The 8,850-nt window shown below is 42.5% G+C and overlaps 1 pseudogene; it reads left to right on the top strand.

Moving 5' to 3' along the window:
- The first annotated feature begins 6,084 nt into the window (after window positions 1–6,084).
- Window positions 6,085–7,103, top strand: LOC103292608 (transcription factor BTF3-like; annotated as a pseudogene).
- The last annotated feature ends 1,747 nt before the right edge of the window (window positions 7,104–8,850 follow it).

Genomic DNA, 8,850 nt, shown 5'->3' with positions numbered 1-8,850 from the left:
AGATGTTTGTCTTCAGCACCTCCCTACTTTATGTGACCCTCACCCCCTCCTTGCTCACCTCAGCATCTTACTTTAGTTTCTTGAGTGTTTAGGATTCCTCCCCTCCTTACACCCTACCTGGCCATTGTCCCACATCATCAGTCTTTCTTGCCTCATTCTCCCCAAAGTATATCTGACATGCATTCAAGACACTCTTGAAGAAAATCTGTTGTGCAAAATATCAAGACTTAATGTGAAACTATAACAATCATGACTGTGTGGTACTGCTGCAGATAAATAGACCTATGGAAAAGAGTAGAGATACTCAAAATGGACTCATGCATATATTGACACTAGTGGCCCGGTGCACGAAATTCATGCACATTAAGAGCAAATTAATTAGAATAAATATTTTAATATTGCTATTTGCCCTTTCTCTATAATAGAAGTGTCAGAGATGAAAGAAAATTAGTGAAATGTATATGAAAATCTTCCTCCTGTCAGAGTCTGGGGCACACTACGGGATCCAGAGTCAAGTCCCTGCCCACCCACATGCACCTCAAAATTGGGCGAGACCCAGACCCAGCCTGCCCCTCCTGCATTGGGCTAGATCCAGACCCAGCCAGTCCCACCCTTGTCAAGCCCTGCTGGGCGGCAGGGGAGGGCAGCCTCAGGTCCACTGGCCTGACGCCGGGGTGGGGGTGTGCCTTGAGGTCCCTCATCAAGCCCCCAGGCATGGGGCACGGCCTTAGGTCCCCTGGCCTGGTGCCGGGGCAGGAGGCATGGCCTGAGGTCCCCGGGCCTGGCACTGGGGCAGGGGGCATAGCCTGAGGTCCCCCTTCAAGCCCCGCCGGGTGGGGGGTGCGGCCTGAGGTCCCTGCTGATTGCTTATTAAGACTTGTTATGGGAACTTGGCCTCCACTGTGGGTGCTGCCATCTTTGTGGTGGAGTGATGGTCAATTTGCATATTCCCTCTCTATTATATGGGATGATTTGTGACAAAGTGGGTATTGCAGAACAGTTGAGGAAATGAATGATCATCTTCTCATTAAATGATGCTGCAATAACTGGGCATCTAAGTGGAAAAGGAATAAAATTGGACCCCTGCCTTACACCACACACAAAGATCAACTTGAAGTGTGTTATGAATTTAAATGTGAAAAGAAAAATATTAAATTGTTTATATGATTATAAATATCTTTATGGCATTGAGCAGGGTTTTAAAATATGACATAAGAAGAAAAGATTGCAATGATATTAAAATTAAGTAATTAAACTCATGATAAGAATGTGAAAACACAAGGCACAGAATGAGATGATATTTACAACACATAACCAACAAAGAACTTGCATTCACAAGTCAATTAGGAAAAGACAGATAACCCAATTAACAAATGTGTAAAAGACTTGAATGAGCACTTCACAAAAAGGAAATCTAAACAACTAATAAGAAATGCCACTGTGCTCAACAATCTAGAAGTACAAGCCAAAATCATATCGATGTCCCAGTACACACACCAGAATGGTAAAATTAACAATTTGAAAATAGCAAGTGTTGAATGGCATGTAGAGTAATGACATGTCCCATACATTGTTGACAGGAGTAGAAATTAGTACAAATGCTTTGAGAAACAGTTCACATCCTATATAGTAAAGAGGTAATATGCAAATTGACCATCACTCCAATACACAAGATGGCCGCCCCCATGTGGACACAAGATGGCCACCCCCATGTGGACACAAGATGGCCAGCAGGGGAGGGCAGTGGGGAGGGACCAGGCCTGCAGGGGAGGGCAGTTAGAGGTGACCAGGCCTGCAGGGGAGGGCAGTTCGGAGGGACCAGGCCTGCAAGGGAGGGCAGTTGGGGGGACCAGGCAGGCAAGGGAGGGCAGTTAGGGGTGACCAGGTTGGCAGGGGAGTGGTTAGGGATGATCAGGCTGGCAGGCAGAAGCGGTAGGGGCAATCAGGCAGGCAGGCAGGCAAGCAGTTAGGAGCCAGCAGTCCTGGATTGTGAGAGGGATGTCCCAAATTGGAGAGGGTTCAGGCTGGGCTGAGGGACACACACGTCCCCCTACCCCCGTGCACGAATTTTGTGCACCAGGCCTCTAGTTTTATAGTAAAATTGGAGCTACACATACCTTATCATACAGCAGTCCCAGTTCCTGGATATATCCCAAGAGAAATGCAAGCATTTGTGTATGAGTAAACATGTATAAGAATGTTCTATGTAGAATTCTGATAATAGTAATCTTAAATTGTAAATAAACCAAATATTTAACAGTAAAATGGTCATAAACATTAAGTGGATGAATAAATTGTGGCACATTCATTAGCATGTTGAAATTCTTACAGTGAAAAAGGAGGAACTAGAGGTTGTTTTTTTTTTAAGAATCTAACAAACACAATATTGATCAAAAGAAGCAAGGCACATAAGCATGCATGCAGTATATTCTAATTGGTATAATACTGAAAAATAGGAGAAACCATGCTTCCTAATTGATAAAACTTTAAAGAAAAGCTCGGAGAACTAGGATGGGACCACCATAAGAATCCAGCAAAACTGTGGACAATCACAAAGGAAAATTAATCATGGTCTCTTGGCTAAGGGAGTTTGCACTCTAGCAGGGGTAACAAAACATGCACATAAATAATTATAGATAATTTATAGAGAAAAAGAGGGTTTCAATTAGAAAGGGACACAGTGGGAGAATCAGAGGAGTGACCAATATCCAAAATATAAAATGGAACATTTTATATCTTGGATATTGGTTATGAGCATATTTCCTACATAATCATATATTACATTATATATATGAGTGTTTTTGCATTCTCCCATATGTGTGTCATATGTCAAACTAAAATAAAATACATATGTTGTTGGTATCATTTAAGATTCCAAAATAAAGCAGAGTTATTTATCCAGCCTTTGTACTTTGAACATAAAACCAATGTCACACTGACGTCGTGAGCAGCCTTCATGTGTCATTGACAAGCCATATTTACTATTAAATAATAAGATAATATATAAATGGAGTACTTGTCCCAGGCAATGTGCTAAAGATCCAGCACACATTAGCTCGCTTAATCCTCACAACAACCCTGTGAGGTGATCATTTGGCAAGTGAGAGTAATGCACGTGCAGCAGGTAAGTACTCGTGTAAAGTCTTGATCAGATTGAAGAAATAGCCCAGGTGGCCTCCAAACCAGGTCAGGTTGACTGTCCAGATGGCATGCCGAGCTGCTGTCCTGTTTCATGCCTTTGTTAATCATTAGACATGATCACCAACTGCAAAATCTTAAATACCCACAGGACAGCTTTTATCCATCCTACAGACCTCTCTGTGCTGAGCTCCATGTTAGGCTTTGTGGCTACAGAAGGGAAAACAACACCAGTCCTGCCCTCAGTGAGCTCTGGGTCTAGGAAGGGAGACAGGTAAGTAAACAAATAAACAAAATGAGTAGTTTATGGGTGCTCCAAAGTGGAGTGAGAACAAGCACGGCTGAAAGAAGAAAGCAGACAAAAGTAAGAAAGAGAAACTGTTCTAACCATAGTCTTTGAACCAACCAACCTTCTCTTCTTTATTACCTATTCCTTTACTCCTCTCTGCATTCAAGCTAACTCTATCCGATCACTCACTTTTTCCTAACCTACTCCAAGTTTTTCCATTCTTTATCTGAGACACTGTGATTTTCTTGGGTTCCCCTTCTCCTTACTCTCCCACCCCTCTGCCTAGCTCCCACCACCATTCCTCCCCACCTGTTTTCCTCTTCTCTGCCTCCTACACTTCTTCGCTTGATTTTAGCTTCCTAAATCATACTTTTCCTTTAAGTCTGGATCAAAGGCACCGTTCTCTGTGATAGCCCCACTGGAAGTGAGCACTTCCTCTCTGATATCCTCCCATGTTTTATTTATACCTTTGTTATCAGTATATAACATGTTTGATCTTGTACTATAATTATTGATGTGCATGTTTTGTTACCCCTGCTAGAGTGCAAACTCCCTTAGCCAAGAGACCATGATTAATTTTCCTTTGTGATTGTCCACAGTTTTGCTGGATAGAAATGGACACATAACCAGGGCTAAGGAATATTTGGCAGCAACCTGACCAAGGTTTTGGAGGTTGGATGCATCTTTTGGGGCAAAGTTATTATGAATCATATAGTAACTTACATATTTGAACTTCTCAAGACACTTTTAGTTGGAACAAATGTAATCGACAAAGAGATGCTATCAATAGGCTGAAGAATACTAAATTATTTATGAAAATAGTTACTCCTTTTGTAAGAAAAATCATTTATGAATAAACCGTTAGGTTTTCATATGTATAGAATATGAAAAGGATAGCTAATCACCCATTGATCTATTCTACCAAGCTCATGAATTCTACCATCAGCAGCAATAATTATGGATGTTAGAACATAGTAGACATAACATACCATTTGCTACCTTATATTTGCAATTGTTTCATTTTTGCTTAATGATACTGAATAAAATCATTAAATTCCTTTCAATATGTTAGTTTGGAAATTTCTTCTTCTTCTTCTTTTTTTTTTTGTTTCTTAGTGAATTTCTTGCCACTGTTAAATACAGCCTTTTCTGTGTTTTGCTCTATAGGAAAAAATTTTCAGCTACCAGACCTATTAAGTAGGTAGGAAATTTGATGAAAATCTGTGAAAGTTTGGTTATTTTTAGAGACCTTTTCTCAAATGTTTTAATGTGTGTTTCTTAAAAATGTTTAATGTTAAATGATTCCCAGGGATCTCCACTGAATAACTACCTAGAAGTTCAATTAAAATACTCAAGTTAACCACCTCAGAAGTGTGTATCCAAGAGAGCACATCACAGAAAAGACATAATTTTTAATGTAGATCAATGGGATTCTAGCCTCAATCCCAATTCCTCCTTTCCTTGACAGTGTCTGGGGCAGCTGGACATTCCCTCTGACCACTCCAGTTTCCTTCCCAGGCTCGTAGCTCTGATCTCCCCTCCCTCACCCTCTTGACTTACATGGTTGTTGTACTCATGACAGCATATAGACCAAAACGGGTCACCATTTCTAGATGGGGCCCTTAGTGGAGATATATTTGGGGTACCTCATTAGTGAGGTTTAAATGTAAGGAAGTACAAGGAGAAAAGAAGGCAGAGTCAGTAGCCCCAGCTCCAGGCCTTGCTGTGAACAGGAACATTTTCAAGACGCAATATCACTCCAGCCGCTGATCCAAATGTTTTGATCATCCAATGGTGAAAATAATTTTAGCATGCTCCCCTCAACATATGTATTTTTTAAAGGTACACAAAGAATAACAACGAAGAAGCAATGAGATAAAGAAATGTAAAAAGGCATTCCACTAATTTCTTCTAAAGCCACAAAGGATTATATTGCAAGCCCCAATCTTGGACATCCTGGTGTGGGTGCTCCATGGTGAGGCTGTCTCAGCCACAATCTTCCTCTTTTCTGCTCCTGCAGCTAAGAGCTAAGCTCTCTGTGTAATGGATTCTTTTGACTGTGTTCCCTGTGTGTGTGCCTCTCCATTTTCCTTTGCCTCCTATGGTGCTGAGCCCTCTGCGAGTATCATATACAAACCCCGTAAGAGGATGTCAATCATGATTCTGTGTGGTGCTCTCTTCTCCACACAGCTTTCCCACCAGACCCTGGAGAACTGCTGAGCAGGCTGGAAAGCTCTGTGGAGCTGGGTGTTTGCCCCAGTTCAGCCACCTATAGCAGGGAAGCAGCACTGCATTTAGAAAGCGTGTATCCGTGTGCAGGGAGCCATGACAGTCAGTGACAGGGACCATGAGTGGCTCAGTACATGGGTGGTGATGCTCCTCTCCTCATGGTCATTCTTTTTTGGGTCACTTCTGATGTAATCCTTCCGGATCCCAATTCTTCCTTTCTTGTGTGGTCGTCCACTTTAAAAACACCCCTACCCCTTCAACTGCAGAACCAAAATGTATGTATTAAGCCCACAGAAGAGAGACGCCACTCCTTTTGTCTTCTAATATCCTCTGTAGAGAAACATTCATTTGATCCTCAGCTGCTCTGCTCAAGACCCACTCAGTGCCAACCCTAGTCCCCCACAACGCCCCATTTCCTCTCCAACAAGATGAAAGGAACTATCAGGAACCAAGAGAAACGCACTAAGCTGCAGGCCCAAGTGCGCGCTGGTGGGAAAGGAACTGCTCGCAGAAAGAAGAAGGCGGTTCACAGAACAGCGATGGCAGATGACAAAAACTCCAGTTCTGAAAGAAGTTAGGGGTAACAATTCCTCTGGTATTGAAGAGGTGTTGTATGGTAAATCAGCAAATGAGATACAAGACGCCTTAATGAGCCAATTAATTAGGAGTCGTTTATTGCACGAGGCCCAGAGGGAGGTGTTACTTCCAAATCTCTGAGCAACACATACAGGAAGTTTCCTGTATTTATACTTTTCGAGCTTCTTTGTTTGCAGATATTACAAAGAGCTCTCCGTGAGTTATTGTTACAGACAGTTTGTAATCTTGGATACATAAAGAACAAACATTTGGCATAAGAATATGGGAATTATTATCAGTATTAGTCCATTACGTTAGATGGCTATCTTGCAAGGTCAGACAATTAAGTTTTTATCTTTTTCTATTATTCAAACTAAAACAGTTATTTTATAGAATAAGAGACTGTCTAAAAATGACAGAGTTTACAGAACACGGGACTATCTAACTATAGCAGAGAATTCAAACAGCAGTTTTATACAAGATGGAGGTTACTATGCTTCAGAGGTAAATACGTTCACAAACCAACGAGCAGTGATCCACTTTAACATCCCTAAAGTTCAGGCATCTCTGGCAGCAAATGCTTTCATGGTTCCAGGCGGTGCTGAGACAAAGCGGCTGACCGAGGTGCTACCCAGCACACCGACCAGCAGGGGGCATTCGGTCTGCCTGCCTTACAGAGACTGGCTAAAGCTGGGCCCAAACAATCTGTGGATGGCAAAGTACCACTGTTACCAGAGGGGATGATGATGATGAAGTTCCAGATCTTGTGGAGAATTTTGATGAGACTTCCAAGAACAAAGCCAACCGAACTGAGCCAATTTCTGAAGAAGATAACCTTGAAGAAGTTACTGGGGGCTGCTATTTTATATGATGAATGCCTTTTCAAAATTCGTTATGGATCTGATGAAATCGATACCTCTAATATTTTTAAGCCCAAGCCCCTTGGACACTGCAGCTCTTTTCAGTTTTTGCTTTGAAACAAATCATTCTTTGTAGCGAATTAAGCTGAGGAAGCCTGGGAATAGTTTGTAACAAAGGTTAAAAAACACGCATTCATTTAAGCCACTCTTTGTTTTTTTTGTTTTTGTTTTTGTTTTTGTTTTGTTTTGTGTGTGTGTGTGTGTCAGTGTGTGTGTGTGAGTGTGTGTGTGTGTGTGTGTGTGTATTGTGTGTGTGTGAGTGTGTGTGTGTGTGTGTGTGAGTGTGTGAGTGTGTGTGAGTGTGTGTACGAGTGTGTGTGTGAGTGTGTGTGAGTGTTTATGTGTGTGTGAGTGTGTGTGTGAGTTGTGTGTGTGAGTGTGTATGTGTGTGCATGAGTGTGTGTGTGAGTGTGTGTGAGTGTGTGTGTGAGTGTGTGTGAGTGTGTGTGTGTGTGTGTGTGTGTGTGTGTGAGTGTGTGTGTGTGTGTGTGTGTGTGTGTGTGTGTGTGTGTGTGTGTGTGTGTGTGTTTAAAGGCCCTCTCTCCAGGAAGGTAATAGTTTCCAGGACAATCTGGCTCATCTCAGGGTGAGTGCTCTTTGCACACTGAACCCTTCCCAAGAGGTATAAAGGTGACCCTTTGCTCACCTCCCTCTGCTTAGGCAGTTTTAGATCTAGAAGCAACTGATAGAAATAATTTTTCTGGCTCCTCTTCCTTCCCGGAGCCTACGGACATTTGTCCAAACGGCATCCATGGGACCTGGCACAAGATGCCTTCACATACATCGTGTTCTGGAGGCCAAGACAACGAGGCTGCCTCTGGGCCTCAGCCCGCCTGTGAAGCAGCATTCAGTGGCGGCTAAGAGGGAGGGCTCTGCAGCCGGACTGCCTGGGTCCATAACCCAAGCTTGGCCACGTGTCCACAGCGAGATGTGAGCAAACTGCTTAATCTCTCGGTGCCCCATCTATAAAATGGCAAGAATAACAGCACTTGCTTCATAGGGTTATTGTGAGGATTAGTTGAATTAATATATAAATGCTTATTATAGTTAGCATTCAGTAAGTCCAGGCTTTTATTATCTAAAAGGAACAATATGCTTTTTCGACTTGTAGGGCTTATTATACTTCCTGCTTAAACAAGAGAAGATGAACAAAGTGGACAGATGGGTTTCATTACCTGCGAAGCACACAGACAGTAAGCCCGTTCACTCCCCTCTCCTCAGTACCCAGCCCCATCCCTGGTACAACATAGACATTCAATAAATACTAGTTATTGGTTTAGAAAGTGCTAGGAAATAGAGTTACATAAAAGTGAGTATTCTTTAAAAATTTTAATAAATTTTTGCTGAAAGAAAATGCAGTGATGCTTACAGTCTCTGGGAATATGCAGTGATGAATACCTCTCACCCCCTTTTCTACCCCCACCCGCCAAATGTCTTACATAATCCTCATAAAATCCTCAGTGGTAGATATTAATCACATTTTGCAGGTAGGAAATGGAGTTTTATGGAGTTTGTGACCTTCATGGAGGTCACAGGGCTTTAGGTGCCAGAAAGGGGATTTGAACCAGGGCTTTCTTGCAGATCTGTTTCCCAGTGGTGAGGTCAGCTCAGAGGGAGCGCCTCTGTCTAGTAGCTCAAGCATCCAGAACCCTGAGAGGGAAGTCACTCTGGGATGCAGAGTCCCCAAGATGGTCACTT

Source organism: Eptesicus fuscus, chromosome 2, assembly GCF_027574615.1.
Source record: "Eptesicus fuscus isolate TK198812 chromosome 2, DD_ASM_mEF_20220401, whole genome shotgun sequence".
Classification (NCBI taxonomy): domain Eukaryota; kingdom Metazoa; phylum Chordata; class Mammalia; order Chiroptera; family Vespertilionidae; genus Eptesicus; species Eptesicus fuscus.
The sequence above is the reverse complement of the archived record's forward strand: the minus strand, read 5'-3'. Positions and strand labels throughout refer to the sequence as shown.